This window comes from Canis lupus, chromosome X (assembly GCF_048164855.1).
Source record: "Canis lupus baileyi chromosome X, mCanLup2.hap1, whole genome shotgun sequence".
NCBI classification, from domain to species: Eukaryota; Metazoa; Chordata; class Mammalia; order Carnivora; family Canidae; genus Canis; species Canis lupus.
Genome location: NC_132876.1, coordinates 76,904,043 through 76,925,848, shown reverse-complemented (window position 1 = coordinate 76,925,848; position 21,806 = coordinate 76,904,043). Strand labels below are relative to the sequence as shown.

The 21,806-nt window shown below is 42.5% G+C and overlaps 1 pseudogene; it reads left to right on the top strand.

The window, feature by feature from the left end:
- LOC140628507 (spindlin-3-like) overlaps positions 1-20,083 on the top strand; it is a 40,230-nt pseudogene extending 20,147 nt beyond the window's left edge.
- Positions 20,084-21,806: the final 1,723 nt, after the last annotated feature.

Here is a 21,806-nt window from a genome sequence, read left to right as displayed (position 1 = left end):
GTATCTTATGCTTTTGGGTACAATTGTAAATGGGATTGCCTCCTTAATTTCTCTTTCTTCAGTCTCATTGCTAGTGTATAGAAATGCCACTGACTTCTGGGCATTGATTTTGTATCCTACCACACTACCAAATTGCTGTATGAGTTCTAGCAATCTTGGGGTGGAGTCTTTTGGGTTGTGTAAGTACAGTATCATGCCATCTGCGAAGAGGGAGAGTTTGACTTCTTCTTTGCCAATTTGAATGCCTTTTATTTCTTTTTGTTGTCTGATCACTGAGGCTAGGACTTCTAGTCCTATGTTGAATATCAGTGGTGAGAGTGGACATCCCTGTCTTGTTCCTGATCTTAGGGGAAAGGCTCCCAGTGTTTCCCCATTGAGAATGATATTAGCTGTGGGCTTTCCGTAGATGGCTTTTAAGATGCTGAGGAAAGTTTCCTCTATCCCTACACTCTGAAAAGTTTTGATCAGGAATGGATGATGTCTTTTGTCCAATTCTTTCTCTGCATATATTGAGAGGATCATATGGTTCTTGTTTTTTCTCTTGCTCAAATGATCAATCACATTGATTGCTTTACGACTGTTGAACCAGCCTTGCATCCCAGGGATAAATCCCACTTGGTGAGGGTGAATAATCTTCTTAATGTATTGTTGTATCCTATTGGCTAGTATCTTGTTGAGAATTTTTGCATCCATGTTCATCAGGGATATTGGTCTATAATTCTCATTTTTGGTTGGGTCTTTGTCTGGTTTTGGAATTAAGGTGATGCTGGCCTCATAGAATGAGTTTGGAAGTACTCCATCTCTTTCTATCTTTCCAAATAGCTTTAGTAGAATTAGCATGGTTTCTTCTTTAAACATTTGATAGAATTCCCCTGAGAAGCCATGTGGCCCTGGACTTTTGTATCTGGGATGTTATTGATGACTGCTTCAATTTCCTCCCTGGTTATCGGCCCATTCAGGTTTTCTATTTCTTCCTGTTCCAGTTTGGTTAGTTTGTGGTTTTCCAGAAATGCATTCATTTCTTCTAGATTGCCTAATTTATTGGCGTAATGCTGCTCATAATAAGTTTTTAAGATCGTTTGTATTTCCTTGGTATTGGTGGTGATCTCTCCTTTCTCATCATGATTTTATTAATTTGATTCTTTTTTCTCTTCTCTTTACTAAGGCTGGCTAATGGTTTATCTACCTTATTAATTCTTTCCAAGAACAAACTCCTGGTCTTGTTGATCTGTTCCACAGTTCTGGTCTCTATTTCATTGAGTTCTGCTCGAATATTTATTAACTCTGTTCTGCTTGGTGTAGGTTTTATTTGCTGTTTTTTCTCCAGCTCCTTTAGTTGTAAGGTTAGCTTTTGTATTTGTATTCTTTCCAGCTTTTGGATTGATGCTTGTATTGCGACGTATTTCCCCCTCAGGACTGCTTTTGCTGTATCCTAAAGATTTTGAACCGTTGTATTTTTATTTTTGACAGTTTCCATGAGTCTTTTTAATCCTTCTCTAATTTCCTGGTTGACCCATTCATCTTTTAGCAGGATGCTCTTTAATCTCCACGTGCTTGAAATCCTTCCAAACTTCTTGTGACTTAGTTCTATTTTCAAAGCATTATGGTCTGAAAATATGCAGGGGACGATTCCAATCTTTTGGTATCAGTTGAGACCTGATTTGTAACCTATTATGTGGTCTATTCAGGAGAAAGTTCCATGTGCACTTGTGAAGAATGTGTATTCATTTGCATTTGGATGTAAATTTCTGTAAATATCTGTGAAATCCATCTGGTGCAGTGAATCATTTAAAGCTCTTGTTTCTTTGGAGATGTTGTGCTTAGAAAACATTATATGTTCTCATTCATTTGGGGAATATAAATAATAGTGAAAGGGAATAGAAGGGAGAAGAAATTTGTGGGAAATATCAGAAAGGGAGACAGAGCGTAAAGACTGCTAACTCTGGGAAACAAACTAGGGCTGGTGGAAGGGGAGGAGGGTGGGGGGTGGGAGTGAATGGGTGATGGGCACTGGGGGTTATCCTGTATATTGGTAAATTGAACACCAATAAAAAATAAATTAAAAAAAAGAAAACCTGTCGATTGTAGAAAGCACTACATTCAAGTCTCCAAGCATAAGTGTATTATTATCTAAGTATGTTTAGTTTGGTTATTAATTGATTGATATACTTGGTAGCTCCCACATTCGGGGCATAAATATTCGTGATTGTTCGGTCCTCTTTTTGGATAGATCCTTTAAGTATGATAGTGTCCTTCTTCATCTCTTACTCCAGTCTTTGGGATAAAGTTTAATTTATCTGTTATAAGAATGGCTACCCCTGCCTTATTTGAGGACCATTTGAATGGTAAATCGTTCTCCAACCTTTTATTTTCAGGCTGTAGTGTCCTTAGGTCTAAAATGAGTCTCTTGTAGACAGCAAATAGATGGGTATTGCTTTTTTATCCAGTCTGGAACCCTGTGCCTTTTGATGGGGTCATTAAAGCCATTCACGTTCAGAGTTACTACGGAAAGATATGAATTTAGTGTCTTCATGATACCTATTCAGTCCCTGTTTTTGTGGATTGTTTCCTTGGACTTCCTCTTTCTATTACAGAGTCTCTCTTAGTATTTCTTGCAGAGCCAGCTTGGTATTCGCATATTCTTTCAGTTTCTGCCTATCTCGAAGCTATTTATCTCTTCTTCTATTCTAAATGAGACCCTTGCTGGATAAAGTATTCTTGGCTGCAGGTTGTTCTCATTTAGGACCCTGAATATATCCTGCCAGGATATCCTGACCTTTCTGGCCTGCCAGGTCTCTGTGGAGAGGTCTGCTCTTAACCTAATACTTCTCCCAATCAACATTAGGGATTTCTTTTCTCTTGCTGCTTTAAGGATCTTTTTATCTTTGGAATTTGCAAGTTTCCCTATTAAATGTTGAGACGTTGAACGGTTTTTATTGATTTTTTTTGGGGGGGGGGAATCTATCTCCTGGATCGGAATGTGTTGTCCTCCCAAGTTAGGGAAGTTCTCAGCTATGATTTGTTGAAATAGACTTTCTGGTCCTCTGTCCCTTTTGGTGCCCTCGTGAACCCCAATTAAACATAGGTTTTTCCTTCTGAGGTTGTCATTTATTTCCCTTAACCTGTCCTCATGATCTTTTAATTGTTTTTCTGTTTTTTCCTCAGCTTCCCTCCCTGCCATCACCTTGTCTTCTATGTCACTCACTCATTCTTCCATCTCATTAACCCTTGTGGTTAGGACCTCCAGCTTTGATTGCATCTCATTTAATTGATTTTTAATATCAGCCTGATTAGATCTAAATTCTGCAGTCATGAAGTCTCTTGAATCCTTTTTGCTTTTTTCTAGAGCCACAAGTAGCTTTATAATTGTGCTTCTGAATTGGCTTTCTGACATTGAATTGTAATCCACATTTTGTAACTCTGTGGGAGAGAGGACTGTTTCTGATTCTTTCTTTTCAGTTGAGTTTTTCATTTTAGTCATTTTGCTCAGTGCAGAGTGGCCAAAAACATGTTCTACTGGAAAGGTGAGAAAAAAGAGAGAGGAAGAAAAAAAAAGGGGGGGGGAATAAAAGGGGGGGGAAGCAAAAAGAAAACAAAAAACAAGGGGGAGTGTCCTCTGATTCTATATACTGTAAATCCCTCGACTTCCCCTGGAACTTTCCAGTGCTGCTTGGTCAATAACTTGCTTTTCCCCTGTCCTTCTAGCTCATCTTTTGGGGGAGGGGCCTCCTGTGCTGATTCTGAGGTGTGTGCACCTGGGTGAGCTGCTCAGCCCCCTGCCAGGTGCACGGTTCACTGGGAGCTGCTTATCCTGTGAGGTTCCTGCTCAGTCCCAGGTACAGGTGACACCAAGAGGAACAACAACAGTGGCGGCGGCCAGCTCTCCAGCCTTGGAGTCAGCTCCCGAAGTAACTACTGCAGCTCTCAGTCCACAGGGGCCTGGATGCTCTGGGGGCAGGGCGCGGGGGGGGGGGTCGGCGATTTGCACAGCTCGGAGCCACCTGGCAGCAGGACTGTCATTGCTGTCCTGGGCCTTCCGGGCCTCTACCTGTCATGGGGGGAGCGCCAGATGTTGGGCTGTTTCTCCCTGCTCCCTGGGCTCCAGGGCCTGCACCGCTGGAATCACACTCCGGCAGCCACCGCTTAGCTGCTCCAGGGGCCCTGCCAAGGTGCGTGCTCCAGGGCTTTAGGGAGCTCGGCTGCAGTGTGTGGCGTGCTCTCCCCCGGGGTGCGGTTCCTCTGTTAGTGCTCCTGGGAGCCTGAGGGCAACCCCGCCCCTCCTAGGATCCTGCTCCAACTCCCTGCGAGCACATTTCCATCAGGGAAGATTGGTAAAGCTCCTGCTTCTCCAGGTCGGAGCTTTCCTGTCCTGGGGGCACTTGCTGTGTGGCTTAGCCCGACTCCTCATGGGGGCCCCTCCCCCTTGGATGCTTTTTTATTTCTTTATTATTTTTTTTCCATCTTCCTACCTTGATAGAAGCGCAAACTCTTCTCACTGTAGCATTCCAGCCGTTCTCTCTTTATGTCTCAGACCGAGTTCATAGGTTTTCAGGATGATTTCAAAGTTATCTAGGTAAGTTGGTGGGGACCGGTGAATTGGGGACCCTACTCTTCCACCATTTTCCCCCTCCAATCAACAGTTTAGATTAACCATGCACCTCTACAAATTCAAGTGCATTGGCAGGTCCAGCAGCAGCCTCATGTCTACAGTCCTATTTGAGGTAGTGGCCTCTCCCTCTCTGAGGATAGGATACAGGCCATGAGTGCCTCCAGGTGAAGGCCATTGGTCATGACTGAGGACCCCATATTAAGCCCACTATTCACTGGTTCACCAGAAACAAACACAAGGTAATAGCTCTGAGTGATCCTGGAGCCAAATTTACTCTAATATATGGTAACCCTCAGAATTTTACTGCCTGGGCAGCCCCAGTGGCTTAGTGGTTTAGTGCCACCATCAGCCCGGGGTGTGGTCCTGGAGACCCGGGATCGAGTCCAACATCCGGCTCCCCATGTGGAGCCTGCTTCTCCCTCTGCCTGTGTCTCTGCCTCTCTCTCTCTCTCTCTCTCTCTCTCTTTCTCTCTCTCTCTCTCTCTGGGTCCCTCATGAATAAATAAAATCTTGGAAAAAAATTTTTACTACCTAATCATCAATGGCTAAGAAGGGCAAAAGTTTATAGCCAGGGAGGTTCCTTTGGTACTGCAAACTGGGCAGTCACTCTCATGAGTAGATGAGGTTTTTATCTCTCCAATACCAGAGGATATATGTGTATTAATATCCTGCAAGGTTAAACTCTGTAAACCTTTATCAATGAATACTGGCTCTGAGTTAATCAAACTAGTGCTAAGGGAATATGCCATCTGTAAACCTGTAACCCTACTACCCTACACAGAGTGTTAAGTGTCAAAAAATATAAATTTCTGGGGGAGGTACATAAGGAAATAGGAGAAACTATCCAAGAACTGCAACAAATGAGTACTGTACACCCTGCCTATAGTGCTTTAACAGCCTGGTGTATCCATTAAAAAAAGAACAGATAGCCTTGTCTTCCATGTATGGTAAACAGTTTAGAATTTTACCCAGGGAACTCCCAGGTTTGCAAACCAACAACCACTATATGATGACCTTCCCTGTCTTTCTTTACCTTTTTAATATCTGGTTTGTTTGATATAGTTATAGCTACTCCTATTTTTTTATTGGTCACTATTTGACATTTTTTAAATCCCTTCACTCTCTGTATACTCCATATATGAGTCTTTGAGACTAAAGTGAGTCTCTTGTAGGCAGCCTATTGTGGGACCTTTTCTTTTTCTTTTTTGGTCCATTCAGCCATTTTATGTCTTTTGATTGGAAAAATTTAATCCATTTATGTTTAAATTAACTATTGAGGAGAGACTCCTAAGATGTCTGAATAAAAGAATCCTAAGTGTACTTCTTCCCACAGACACACCTACATAGTGGCCACATCAGTGCAACTAACCCCAATAAATTACCTGAAGACAGAAAGAACACTCATTTTAGTTAATCATAAAGAGGAAGCCACATTCAAAAGGGTAGGAGGAATGAAGACATGGTCAGAACCAAACTCCCAGTGAGAATAAGCATAAACAGGAGGGACAGCACAATAATAGATAAGGGAAAGGGACAGACCCCACACCAAGTACCCCAGATACAGGAAACCTGCACTGAGAAGATAAGTCTCTTAACATTTGGTTTTGAAAATCAATGGGGCTTAGCTTTGCAAGTTTTTGCAATCAGTGGTACTTAATTTTAAGTTTGTTAAAAATCAGTGGGCATTGCTCTGGGATAGCTGGAGTGTAACAGGAAACTCAGTCCCTGCCCATAAGGAGACAACGTAACATCCTTGCCAAGATAGAGCATCGAAGAAGCAGTTTGAAAGGTTAATGGTTTATATGTGAAGATTTATTTACTAATCTCAGAATGTATGCTGGAGGGGCAGGGGTCTTCAGGGGCCTTCTCAAAGAAGAAATGAGCTGGCAGGTGCCATTTCTCTCCTCTCCCCAGCCTAGATAGCTGGAGATTTGCAGTAGTCCACAGGAAAACTCTCCACCTATGTTGTTAACACCGCATGCTCCACTCCCACATTCTCCTGTGGATCTCTGCATCCAATTTGCCTTACCCAGCAAGAGTCCCTCCAAAGTGGCACCTGCCACCTCATGTCCTGCAAGCATCCCTGGCAAGGACTGGTGCCACTTCAAAGTGACTCCTGCCTTCAGAAAGGGAAAAACAATCACACACACCAGTTCAACTGAAGCACCATAAAATGTCCAGGGGGCAGATACCTGATCTAACTACTAGCCTCACCCTCCAACAAAAGTGTCTCAGGGGTCAGCAAGGGAGCCCTGTAGTTTGGGGTCACTGCATCCTTGTTAGACAGATTAGGGTCAGGCATCTGATTTGACTGTCAGCCCTAAACATCAGTAAAAGATTCATGGGGGACAAGGCAGGGAAAGAACTTTGCAGGCTGGTGCTACTGCAGCCCCAACAGATGGACTACAGGCAGGCATCAGGTCTGGCGGCCAGCCCTGACCACCACCAAAAGCCTCTTGGGAGGGCAATTCAGGAACAGCACCCTGAATGTCAGTGTGACTGAAGACTCAGCAAATGGGTCTGAGTGCTGACATAACCAAACTATAAGCCCACAGCAGCCTCAGCTTTGAACCTTAATAGCATATGGAACAAACCCAGCCCACAAAAGGCAAAGTGGACCATTGCAGTTGACTGAGCTGAAGGCAGATGAGGCTTGAACATAATAGGAGGGTGTATGCAACCCACAAAGGAGACAGCCCTGAAGAGCATGGTTCTGGAAATATTGCCCTAAGGGGCACCACAGGACCTCTTTATAAGGCCACTACTTTCAAGATCAGGAGATATAACTGACTTTCTTAATACATGAAAATGAACAGACAAGAAGAAGAGACAGAGGAATATGTACCAATTGAAAAATACATGACAAAACCACAGCATAGGAGCTAAATATAATGGAGACAAGCAATACACCTGATAGAGAATTCAAAGTAATGGTCATAAAGATACTTACCAGACCTGAGAAAAGAATTGAAGATGTCAAGGAGATCTTCAACAAAAAGACAGAAAACATTAAAAAGATGCAAACAGGGAAGAACTCAATAACTGAAGTTAAAAATACACTAAAAGGGAATCAATAGAAAATTAAAGGAGGTAGTTAAGGAACTCAGTGACATTATCAAATGTAGTAACATTTGTATTATAGGGATCCAGAAGGAGAAGAGATGGTAAAGGGGGCAGAAAAACATATTAATGAAATAATAGCTGAAAACATCCCTAATGTGTGGAAAGAAACGGATCCAGATCCAGGAGGCATGGAGAGTCCCCACCAAATCAACATAGAGAAGTTCACACTGAGGCATATAATATTTAAAATGGCAAAAAGAGTAATAAAGGGAGAATTTTAAAAGGAGCAAGAGAAGAGAAAACAGTTATGCATAAAAGGAAAATCTGATCAGTGTATCAGCTGATGTTTTCAAGAGAAACTTTGCAGGCCAGAAAGGAATAGCATAATATATTCAAAGTGCTAAAAAACAAAACCAAAAACCCTGCAACCAAGAATACCCTGCTTAGTAAAGTTATCATTCAGAAAAGGAGATAATTTTTTTTCCAGACCAAAGTTAAAGGAGGTCATTACCACTAAACAGTCTTACAAGAAATGTAAACAGAAATTATTGGACCAGAAAGAAAAGTCCATAATCAGGAGTAAAAATATTATAAAAAGAAAATGAAAAAAACAGTTTAAATTCAACATAATAAAAGTAGATTAATCACTTATAAAATCAGGACAGAGCTTAAAGCACAAAAGGAGTAAAACTAAATAAATGTATAACAATCTGTCATGAGATATTATATGTGAGCCTAATGGTAACCACGAATCAAAGGCCTGTAATAGATATGCATAAAATAAAGAGAAAGAAATCTGTGAATATAACAACCATAACAGAGGTAATAGAATAATAATAAATACATACTTATCAATAATTACTTTGAAAGTAAATGGTCAAAATGCTCCCAGTAAAAGACATAGGGTGACTGAATACAAGAGAAAGCAAGACCCAAGGAGGACAAGCTAAGATGGCACCATAGTAGGAGGTCCATAAGCTTGTTTAGTCCACTGAGCACAACTACATAACTATCAAATGATTCTGAATGCCCAAGAAATCAACCTGAGGATGGACATAACACACTCCACTACAAGGGGAAGAGAAGAGGTCACATCAATGAAGATAGGGAATGCAGAGATGGGGTTTGGGAAAAAAATGGATTGCAGGTGCTGGGGAGAGAAGAGAGCCATGGTTGGCAGAGAAAGACAAGAGAGAAGGGAGCACAGAGGGGAACACACAAGGAAGATAATTCCCCAAAACCATTGGCTGGAAAAATGAGAAAGGTTGATTTTTCCTGAGTTTTTGCAACCAAAAGGCTTGAAGACTAGAATTTTAGTCAATAACCTTGGCTGCATAGAGCCTTGAGGGCACTGCCCTATTCCTGGAGAGAAGGCAGGCAAACAACCTGGGGTCTGACAGCATAGAAATAGTGAACTGAGCAACCCCTGGGGCACACAGAGGGGAGATTGTTCTCTCTTCTTTTTTACTTTTTTTAAAAAAGATACACTGATTGATTTGTGAGAGAGATAGCCAGAGAGAGCACAAGCAGGTGGGGAGAGGGAAAAGCAGTCTCCCTGCTTAGGGAGATCAATGGAGCTCAATCCCAGGACCCTGGGATCATGACCTGAGTGGAATGTGGAGACCGAGAAAATTAGGGCCATTCAAGTTTAACATTGGCACAAGTACAGCCATTGTAGCTTCGGCAGCCATCTCAGGCCACTCTGATCAGGTCACTGTGACCAGGAACTGAACTCTAACTTACCTCAGCTACAGAAAAAACCACAAAGCATGCCCTTATCAGAATAAGGAAGCAAGAGCTTGTAAAACCTCTTTACTGGAGATTCTCACACTCCCATCCTTACTGAAAAACCCCACCTTACCCCTAGACCAGCCTATAAAAACCCAGCTGTAACTCACCTCAGGGTCCAAGTTCCTGCTCCCCTATGTCGGGTATACTTGGGCCCAAGCTGTACTTGGGCCCTCATGTACTTGCATCGGTGTTGGCTCCTTGGTGGTTTTCTTGGATTCACAATCTTGGGCACATTTGGGGGCTCGTCCAGGATCCGAGAAACCCCCAGGACCCCATCCGGAGGGTTCCATGTCTCGTGAGTACTCAACTTTTTCCACCTTTTGCTTGCATATTTTCTGAGAGCTCTAAACTGTATTTTTACCTGTAGGTATTCCAATCTGTATTAGGTCGACATTGGCTTAGGCGGACACGCTGGCAGGCCATCAACCGGGGGTCTTGGGACACGTCCTTTGCCCCCGCCTGGAGGATGAAGTCCTGATCTGGGGGGTCTTGGGAGATGTCTCTTGCCCCCGCCTGGAGGATGGAAGTCCTCACCTGAAAGGAGGGCCGACTGCCAGCCCTTCGGTTTACTTTCTGTTTTGTCTCCGGCCCCACTGGAACGTTTGTCTGTGTTCCTGTGTCCATGTTAACTGTTTGTGCGTTTGCCTGTGTTACTGTGTCTTTGTTAAGTGTCATAACTGTCTGTGCCTTGGTGTGGAAGGGGAACATAATGGGGCAGACACAAACCACCCCCCTGTCTCATCATCTCCCACTACTCGGGTGTTAGGGAAAGAGCTCATAATCTGAGCATAGACATAAGGAGAGGGAAATTTCAGACTTACTACATGTCAAAATGGCCAACCTTTGATGCAGGATGGCCCCAAGAAGGAACTTTCCACCTACCTATTATCTTACAGGTTAAGGCCATGATCTTCAGGGACAAACCGGACGGCCACCCTGACCAGGTGCCCTACATCCTGGTCTGACAGGACATGATTGAGAATCCCCTTCCTTGGCTAAAACTATTTTTACACCCCAAAGCAGGACCTACCAAGATTCTAGCCCTGTGAAAGGCCAGAAGGAGACCGACTCTAAGACCAAAAAGCCCCTTTATTCGGTCTTGCAGGATTCCTCCCCAGAGGACCTGATTTTCCCACCGCCCTACCTGGTGCCCCCTCGCCCTTCCGCCCCCCCCCCCCATCAGAGGCATTGGGGGCTGCAGAAGGGGCTCTACCCCTCCCTGACGAGGGAGTTCCTGTGTGAGGGCCGGCAGCAGGGACACGCGGTCGGACCCACCAGGCGGCCCCGCCCCCTAAGGGCCCCGCCCTTCCTCTCCACGCCATGGGGCCTCCCGACGAGACTGGTGGACAGCCAATGTTATATTGGCCATTCTCCACCAGTGATTTATATAATTGGAAAACCCAGAGCGCAAAATTATCTGATAATCTGAAAGATCTAATTGGGCTTTGAGATATTGTTCTCTTTACCCACCAGCCTACTTGGGATGACTGCCAACAACTCTTGCAGGTTCTCTTTACCACGGAAAAGAGAGAACGAATTCAGGCAGAAGCCCAAAAATCTGTTCTGGGAGAGGACAGACAGCGGACTCAAAACCCAGACCTCATAAACGCTGCCTTCCCCTTATCCTGCCCCACCTGGGACTACAACTCGGCTGAATGTAAGGAGAGACTTGGAGTCTACCACCAGAATCTAATGGCAGGTCTCAAGGCTGCCACACACCAGCCTACCAATCTGGCAAAGGTATATGATGTAAAACAAGGTAAGAATGAGAGTCCAGCAGTCTTTTTAGAGAGAATTATAGAGGCTTTTAGGCAGTACACCCCTATGAACCCAAAAGCCCCAGAAACAAAGGCCACAATTATTGTGGCTTTTGTTAACCAGGCTGCTCCAGACATCAAAAGAAAATTGCAAAGAGTAGAAAGACTAGAAGAGAAGAGCTTGCAGGACTTAATAATAGCAGAAAAAGTTTATAATAATAGAGAAATTCCAGAAGAGCAACAAACTAAACTAAGAGACCAGCAGACCCAAAACCTGGCCAAGATCCTCCTGGCCACAACCATGGATGACCCACAGGAAAAATGGAGGCACCTCAAGAAGCTGGCTTCAGGGACTCTGTAATTGTCTGTAATTGCTAAGATACCTTTCAACGTCCTTGGTAATCTGAAACCTTAGTTACACTTTGATGATAAATGGGATTAAATTCATTGGACATTTAGGTCTTTTCCAAACAGGAAAAAATGCTGCAACGTGGATTTGAATCTGTTGGTGAACATGCTTTGTACTTAACTGTTTCATAAATTTGCCGTCTAAAGAGTTCTGGTGTGACAGTTCAAAATCGGTTACTCCTTAGTTTTCACTGGAGACTAAGGTTTCTAAGAATGAAAAACTCTGCTAAAATAAGACTGATGACTGATAAGGAAAGCAACTCTGTATGTAGGAAAGGAGATGTGTAAGAAAGATATATGGAATGGGAATATATTTTTGTTCAAGGTAAAATAAAGTAATTTTGTCCTAAATGAGACTGACTGAAAGAAATGGCTTGGGACAAATTCTGAAGGTTTGTGAAGGGAAATCCTTGGAAAGGAATTTTAGGTGTGGTCAAGACAGACTGCCAGATATGCAGGGGCAGCCATAACCACGGAAACAGAGACCATCTGGGCAGAGCCATTGGCAGTTGGAACATCGGCTCAATGGGCAGAACTGATCGCACTGGCCAAAGCGCTGACCATGGGAGAAGGTAAACGAATAAACATTTACACCGACAGCAGGTACACCTTCACCACCACTCATATCCACGGATCCCTTTTATAGAGAGAACGGGCTTCTGACAGCAGGAGACTATGAAAAACAAAACAGAGGTCCTTGACCTCTTTAGGGCCCTCTGGCTGCCCAAGGCCCTAGCCATCATCCATTGTCTGGGACACCAGAAGGCAGATACACCAATAGCTAGGGGAAACTGGCTAGCCGATTCAAAATAAGAGGAGGTGGCCCTTTTGGTGACCCAGGTCTTAGCAATAATGCCACCCGATCCGGGGGCACTGACCCTGCTGGACACCCCCAACTATACTGATGCTGACTTACACTGGATCAAACGCTTGCCTATGGCCCAATGCTTGCGTGGCTGGTGAAGGGCCAAAGACTCCAGCATCATCCTGCCAGAGGAACTAGGATGACAAATCTTATCCAAAATGCATCAGAGTACTCATATGCAAGTACATATGGGAACAAGAAAGATGGAAGACCTCATACAACATGCAAAGATCACTATTAAAGACTCTCGAGCAAAGATTGAGCAGATTGTGGCAAGCTGCCATGCATGCCAGTTAATTAATGCCACTACCCATGGATCTAACCCCAGGCACCCGGCTCCGGGGGTGGGGGTGGGGACCGCCCAGGAGCCTACTAGGAGATGGACTTCACTAAGGTAAAACCTGGAAAATACGAATACAGGTATTTACTAGTATTTGTAGATATTTTTTCAGAGTGGACAGAGGCATTTCCCACCAACATGAAACAGCACAGATCATGACCAAGAAACTGCTGGAAGACATCTTACTGAGGTATGGTTTTCCTGTTAAGATTGGATCAGACAAGGGACCAGGATTCATCTCTAAGGTAACACAGGGAGTAGTGGCACTAGTACTTGAGACAGATTGGGAATTACATTGTGCATATACGCCCCAAAGCTCAGGACAGGTAGAGAGGATGAACAGAACATTAAAGGAGACCTTAACTAAATTAGCCCTGGAGACTGTTGGGGACTGAGTGATTCTCCTCCCCTTCGCCCTATTAGGGTATGAAACTCCCCATATAAGATGGAACTTACCCCCTATGAGATCATGTTCTGTATTCCTCCACCTATTATTCCCAATTTAAAACCTGAGGTACTTGCTGAATTTGATGATCAACAACTTCTTTTCTCCCTCTAAATGTTACAAAGAGCCCATGAGCAGGTGTGGCCTAAGCTGAAGGCCCTCTACGAAACCAGGCCACCCCCTGACCCCCATCAATATTGACCAGGCAATTGGGTGTACGTGTGGAGACATCAACAGCAGACACTCCAACCTCGCTGGAAAGGACCCTACATCGTGATCCTGACTATGCCCACCGCTCTCAAGGTCGATGGAATAACCTCCTGGCTCACTACCTTGTCCAGCCTAGCTGGGCCCTTCATAATCCTCCTCCTTCTCCTCACTTTCGGACCCTGCATTATCAACAGGTTAATAACATTTGTCAAAGACAGAATCAGTACAGTCCAGGTAATGGTACTTAGACAACAATACCAACCACTAGACCTTGTTACTGAGACCAACCTGGACCCATGATTGAGTCCTTCTTCAGGTTTCACTGAGAGGGGGAAATGTGTAGGCCGAGAAAATTAGGGCCATTCAAGTTTAACATTGGCACAAGTACAGCCATTGTAGCTTCGGCAGCCATCTCAGGCCACTGTGACCAGGCCACTGTGACCAGGAACTGAACTCTACCTTACCCTGGCTACAGAAAAAACCACAAAGCATGCCCTTATCAGAATAAGGAAGCAAGAGCTTGTGAGACCTCTTTACTGGAGATTCTCACACTCCTACCCTTACTGAAAAACCTCACCTTACCCCTAGACCAGCCCATAAAAACCCAGCTGTAACTCACCTCGGCGTCCAAGTCCCTGCTCCGCTATGTCAGGTATACTTGGACCCAAGCTCGAGCTTGCTAATAAGACCCAGATGTAGCTCACCGCAGGGTCCAAGTCCCTGCTCTGCTGTGTCGGGTATACTTGGACCCAAGCTCAAGCTTGTTAATAAACCCCCATGTACTTGCATCGGTGTTGGCTCCTTGGTGGTTTTCTCAGATTCCCGATCCTGGGCACAACATGGAAAGCAGATGCTTAACCAACTGAGTCACCCAGTTCTCTGGGTGCCCCTGTTCTCTCTTCTTGAAGCCAGCCCAGAGAGGTAACATTCACAGGGGACATGTCTTTGGGAACACGGGAGCCAGCAGGCACCATTTCCCTCCTTTGCCCCTTAGTATGAAAGCCTAGCTATATGCAAAGGATGGCTCCACCCCAACACTGGCTGCCTAGCCTGCTTGCTCCAAGACACACACAGTTGCACTCCGGTACAATTGACTTTCTTGGTCAACCCCCCCCACAGGAAAACAGCACAGGCCCCTGCCAACTCCATGACCTTAAACCCTGGAGTTTTAAAAGTCAGCAGTCTTGGTTGGGATGGAGCCTGGAGAGCACTGCACTGCTCCTGGAGAGCAAACAGGCAAACAATCATGAGGGAGGCATCATGGAAAGACTAATCTGAAAAACATGTGAGACATACAAGGGGGGAGATTATTTGCTCTTCTCTGAGTGCTTCCCAGAGAACAGCAAGCACAGAAACTTCTCTGCAGGGACAAAGGAATTGGCTAGCACAATTTCTTCCCACTGACCTCAGCATAACACAGAATCACCTGCAGTAAATGCTACATGAACTATAACGGCTGCCTAACCTGCTGACACTATGTCCCACAATCCTGTCCTCTGCTGCTACTGCCCTTATTGGTCAAGTTTGCCACTGTTCCAGCAGCAGGCCCCCTCCCTCAGAAGACCAGCAGAAACACCTGCCTATGGCACATTCCCACAAAAGAGAATTCAGCAAGCCTTCGATTAAGTGGATTTAGTATCAGGTATGTATATATGTATATATGTGTATGTATTTTTCATTTTTTCCAATTTTTTAAAGATTTTATTTATTTATTCATGAGAGAGAGAGAGAGAGAGAGAGAGAGAGAGAGAGAGGCAGAGACACAGGCAGAGGGAGAAGCAGGCTCCATGCAGGGAGCCTGACATGGGACTCAATCCCGGGTCTCCAGGATCACGCCCTGGGTCGAAGGCAGGTGCTAAACCGCTGAGCCACCCAGGGATCTCCATTTTTTCCAAATTTTTATTTAAATCCCAGTTAGATAACATACAGTGCAGTATTGGTTTCAGGAGTAGAATTCAGTGATTCATCACTTACATACAACACCCAGTGCTCATCATGACAAATGCCCTCCTTAATACCCATCAGCCATCTAGCTCATCCCCACCCACCTCCCTCCATCAAGCTTGAGTTTGTTTTCTATCTTTAAGAGACTTTTATGGTATGTTTTCCTCCCTCTTTTATTTTCTCCCTCCCATATGTTCATCTGATTTGTTTTTAAATTCCACATAGGAGTGAAATCAAAATCATGGTCTTTGTCTTTCTCTATCTGACTTATGGCAACACTTCATTCCTTTTTATGGTTGAGTAATATTCCACTTATCAGTTGATAGATAAGTGGGCTCTTTCCATAGTTTGGTTATTGTCGATGTTGCTGGTATAAACACTGGGGCACATGTATCCCTTTGAATCAGTATTTTCACATTCTTTGGGCAAATGCCTAGTTCAATTGCTGGATCCCAAGGTAGTTTTATTTTTAACCATTTGAAGAATCTCCATACTGTTTTCCAGAATGGCTGCACCAGTTTGCATTCCCACCAACAGTGTAAGAAGGTTCCCCTTTCTCCACATCCTCACCAACACTCTTGTTTCCTGTGTTGTTAATTTTAGCCATTTTGACAGGTGTAAGGTGCTATCTCATCATGGTTTTTATTTGTATTTTCCTTATGATGAGTGATATTGAGCATCTTTTCATGTGTTGTTAGCTATTTGGATATCTTCTTTGGAGAAATGTCTATTCATGTCTTCTGGCCATTTCTTAACTGCTTTATTTGTTTTTGAGGTATTGAGTTTGATAAGTTCCTTACAGATTTTGGACACTACCCCTTTATTTGATATGTCATTTGCAAATATCTTCTCCCATTCCATTCATTGCCTTTGAATTTTGTTGACTCTTTGCTGTGCAGAAGATTTTTAGGTGGATGAAGTCCCAGTGGTTTGTGTTTTGCTTTTGTTTCCTTTGTCTCTGGAGACATGTCTAAAAAGAAGTTGCTACAGCCAAGGTAAAAGAGGCTTCTGCCTGTGCTGTCCTCTAGGATTTTGATGTTTTTCCTGTCTCACATTTAGGTCTCTCATCCGTTTTGAATTTATTTTTGTGTATGATGTAAAAAGCATCCCAGTTTCATTCTTTTGCATGTTGCCATTTAGTTTACCAAAAACCATTTGTTGAAGAGACTTTTTTCCTTTGGATATTCCTTCCTGCTTTGTCAAAGATTCATTGACCATATAGTTGAGGGTCCATTTCTGGGTTCTCTGTTCGTTTCCATTGATTTATGTTTCTGTTTATGCATCAGTACCAAACTGACTTGATGGTTACAACTTTGTAATACATCTTGAAGTCCAGAACTGTGATGCCTCCAGCTTTAGTTTTCTTTTTCAACATTACTTTGGCTATTCAGGTTATTGTCTGGTTCCATACAAATTTTTTTAATTGTTTGTCCTACCTCCGTGAAAAATGCTGGTGTTATTTTGATTGGGATTGCATTGAAAATGTAGACTGCTTTAGGAAGTATAGATATTTTAACAATATTTGTTCTTTCAATTCATGAACATGGAACCAATTCATGAGGATGGAATGTTTTTCTATATCTTTGTCCTCAACTTTTTCATAAGTGTTTTATACTTTTCAATGTACAGATGTTTTACTTCTGTGCTTAGGTTTCTTCTTAGGTATGTTATGGTTTTTTGGTGCAATTGTGAATGAGTTCAATTCCTTGATTTTTCTTTCTGCTGCTTCGTTGTTAGTGTATAGAAATGCACAGACTTTTGTGCATTGATTTTATATCCTGTGACTTAGCTGAATTCCTGTATCATTTCTAGCAATTTTTTGTTGGATTCTTTCAGAGTATCATGTTATCTGCAGAGTGAAAGTTCAGCTTCTTTGCTGATTTGGTTGCCTTTTATTTCTTTTTGTTGTCTGACTGCTGAGGCTAGGACTTCTAGTACTATGTTGAAAAGCTATGGTGAGAGTGAACATCCCTGTCTTGTTTCTGAAATTAGGGGGAAAGGTATCAGTTTTTCCTGTTGAGGATGATATTAGCTATGTGTCTTTCATAGATGGCTTTTATGATATTGAGGTATGTTCCCTCTATCCCTACTTTGAGGTTTTTTTTTTTTTATCAAGAAAGGATGTTGTACTTTGTCGAATGCTTTTTCTATTTTCTATTTTCCATCTATTGATAGGATCATATGGTTCTTATCCTTTTTTTATTAATATGGTATATAATGTTGATTGATTCATGAATATTGAACTACACCTATAGCATAGGAATAAATCCCACTTGATCATGACTAATGTTTTTAATGTACTATTGGATTCAATTAGTTAGTATCTTCTTGAGAATTTCTGTATCCATGTTCATCAAGGATATATTGGTCTGTAATTCTTTTTAGTGGGATCTTTGTATCATTTTGGAATCAATGTAATTTTGGCCTCGTGGAATGAATTTCAAAGTTTTCCTTCCATTTCTATTGTTTGGAAGAGTTACAGAAGAATAAGTTTTAACTTTTCTTTAAATGTTCGTTAGAATTGCCCTAGGAAGCCATCCAGCCTTGGACTTTTGTTTGTTGGGAGATTTTTGATTACTGGTTCAATTTCTTTGCTGGGTATGGGTCTGTCCAAATTTTCTATTTCTTCCTGATTCAGTTTTGGGAGTTTAAATGGTTCTAGGAATTTATCCATTTCTTCCAGACTGCCTAATTTTTGTGGGGCATATATTACTCATAATAATTGTTTGCATTTTTTGTTGTGTTTGTTGTGATCTCTCCTCTTTCATTCATGATTTTGTTCAGGTCCTTTCTCTAATATTTTTGAGAAGTCTGGCTAAGAGTTTATCAATTTTGTTAATTCTTTCAAAGAACCAACTCCTAGATATTCGTGCATCTGTTCTACTGTTTTTGTAATTTCTATATCATTTATTTCTGCTCTAATCTTTATTATTTCCCTCCTTCTACTGGATTCCACCTTTTCTTACTATCCTTTCTCCAGCTCCTTTAGGTGTAAGGTTAGGTTGTGTATTTGAGACTTTTCTTGCTTCTGAGGAAGGGTTGTATTGCTAAATACTTCCCGTTAGGATCACCATTGCTGAATCTCAAAGGTTTTGGACTGTCGTGCTTTCATCTTCATTTGCTTCCATGTGTTTGTTTATTTATTTATTCATGAGAGACACAGAGAGAGAGACGCAGAGGCACAGGCAGAGGAAGAAGCGGGCTCCATGCGGGGACCCCGACATGGGACTCGATCCCGTCTCCAGGATCACACCCTGGGCTGAAGGCGGCGCTAAACCACTGAGCCACCCAGGCTGCCCTGCGGTTGTTTTTTTTTTTTTTTAATTTTTATTTATTTATGATAGTCACACAGAGAGAGAGAGAGAGAGAGAGAGAGGCAGAGACACAGGCAGAGGGAGAAGCAGGCTCCATGCACCGGGAGCCCGACGTGGGATCCGATCCCGGGTCTCCAGGATCGCGCCCTCGGCCAAAGGCAGGCGCCAAACCGCTGCGCCACCCAGGGATCCCCCTGCGGTTGTTTTTAAATTTTTCTTTAATTTCCCGGTTAACCCATTCATTCTTTAGTAGGATGTTCTATAACTTCCATGTGTTTGTACTCCAAAATTTTCTTGTGGTTGACTTGAAGTTTCATAGCATTGTGGTCTAACTATGAATCATATGATTTCCATCTTTTTGTGCTTGTGAGGACCAATTTGTGACCCAAGATATGATCTCTTCTGGAAGATATTCCATCTGCACTTGAGAAGAATGTGTATCCTGCTGCTCTGGGATGACATGATTTAAATATGTCTGTTAAGTACATTGGGTCCAGATTGTCATTCAAAGCCTTTGTTTTCTTGTTGATTTTCTGCTTTGATGAGCTGTCCATTGTTTATGTAGGGTACTAAAGTCCCCCACCATTATTTTATTGTTATCAATGACTTCCTTTATGTTTATTATTAATTCATTTATATGTTTGGGTGCTCCCAAGTTGAGGCATAAGTACTCAAGATTATTCAGTCTTCTTGATGGATAGACTATTATAATACAGTGCCCATATTAACTCTTGTTATATTCTTGGATTTAAAACCTAGTTTGTCTGAAGTAAGTATGTGTACTCTGGCTTTCTCTTAATCTCCATTAGCATGATAGATGTTTCTCCACTCCCTCACATTCCATCTGCAGGTGTTGTTAGGTTTAAAATAAGTCTCTTGTAGGCCGCAGATAGATGGATTTTATTTTTAAATCCATTGTGCTTTCCGATGTCTTTTTATTGGAGTATGTATTCCATTTACAGTTAAAGTGGTCTTTGAAAGATATGAAATTAGGGTCAATGTGTTACCTGTAGAGTTGGTGAGTCTCATGACATTCTCTGTACCTTTTAGTTTTTGTTGATTTTGGTCTTTTTTTTTTTTTTTTTCTCTCCATGGAGTCCCCATTAAAATTTCTTGCAAGGCTGGTTTAGTGGTACCAAACCCCTTTAGTTTTTGTTTGTCTGGGAAACTCTTTCTCTCTCCTTCTATTCTGAATGATGGCCTTGATGGATAAAGAATTCAGAGCTATATATTTTTCTCATTCAGTATGTTGAACAGTTCCTGCTACTTTTCTCTATCCTGCCAAATTTCTGTGGCCAGATTGCTGTAAACCTTGTCTGTCTTCCCTTGTAGGTTAAGGACTTTTTTCCCTTTGTGCTTTCAAGAATCTTTCCTTGTCTGTGTATTTTGTGAATTTGACTATGATATGCCTTAGCAATGGCTGGTTTTTGTTGAATTTAATGAGAGTTCTCTGTACTTCCTGGATTTTGATGTCTGTGTCCTACCCCAGATTAGGGAAGTTACTAGCTATAATTTACTCAAATAAACCTCCTGCACTTTTTTCCTCTCTCTTCATGTTCTGGGACTCCTATGAAATGAATATTTTTCTGTTTTAATAAGTTGCTGAATTACCAAGGTCTACTTTTGTGATCCATTACCATTGTTCCCCTCTTTTTTCAGCTCCATTTTCCCCATATTTTTTCCTATATCATTCATTCATTCCTCTGCTTTATCCATCCTCATCATTATGGTATCTATTCAGGATTGCATCTCAGTTTCACCATTTTTTATTTCGGCCTGACTAGATTTTAGTTCTTTTATCTCTACAGTAAGGGATCTCTAGTGTCTTCTATGCTTTTTTGAAGCATAGTATCCTTATAATTTTTATAAATTCTGGTTCAGATATCATACTTACATCTGTATTGATTAAATCCCTATTCATGAGTTCTAATTCCTGTTCTTTCTTTTTGTGTGAATTCTTCTGTCTTGTCAGTTTGGAGGAAAATGTAAAAAAAAAAAAAGAAAGATAGGTATAGGAAAATAACTTAAAAATTATGAAAAATAAATAGGGGCACCTGGATGGCTCAGTCAGTTAACCATCTGTTTCTTGATTTAAAGCTCAGGTCATGGTGCCAGGGTTGTGAGATTGAGCCCTGCATTGGGCTCTGTGCTGGGCATGGAGCCTGCTTAGGATTCTCTCTCTACTCTCTCTTTCTCTCTCTCTCCCTCTGTCCCTCCCCCACCCCTGGCTCACATTCTCTCTGTCCTTCTCTAAAGAAGAAAACTAATAAGAGAAAGAAATACAATTTTAAATGAATAAATAAATAAATAAATAAAAGGAAGGAAGCTAGATCCTAGGTGTGTTTTGGTCTGCTTCTGACAAAAGGCTTGGCAGAAAAAAAGTAATAAAAAAACTATAATAAAAATAAATTTAAAAATTGGTCTTTCTGTATGCAAAACAGAGAAAAATACAAACAAACCCAGAGAAAGTTATATCCTGTTTCTCTTAGAGCTAGAGCTTTGCAGTATTCTAGGATCAGTATGCTTAGTGAGTGGGAACGGGTTTGTGCTGGCCTTCTAGGGGCTGCTTTGATTCTCTGGTAGACTTGCCCTAGTGAATATGATCTTGTAGTGGACACCAGGAGGTGCTTAAGGTAGCAGCTTCCTTCTCCATTTGGTAGTGCTGTTTATCTAACCGGGGTAGATCAGTGCTGTTAGGCAATGGGTGAGAGGAGGGGCAAGATGGTGGAAGAGTAGAGTCTCCAAATCACCTGTCCCCACCAAATTACCTAGATAACCTTCAAATCATCCTGAAAATCTACGAATTCGGCCTGAGATTTAAAGAGAGAACAGCTGAAACGCTACAGTGAGAAGAGTTCGCGCTTCTATCAAGGTAGGAAGACGGGGAAAAAGAAATAAAGAAACAAAAGGCATCAAGGGGGAGGGGCCCCGCGAGGAGCCAGGCTAAGGCCGGGGCGAATGTCCCCAGGACAGGAGAACCCCGTCCCGGAGAAGCAGGAGCTGCACCAATCTTCCCGGGTGGAAAGGCGCCCGCAGGGAGTTAGAGCAGGACACCAGGAG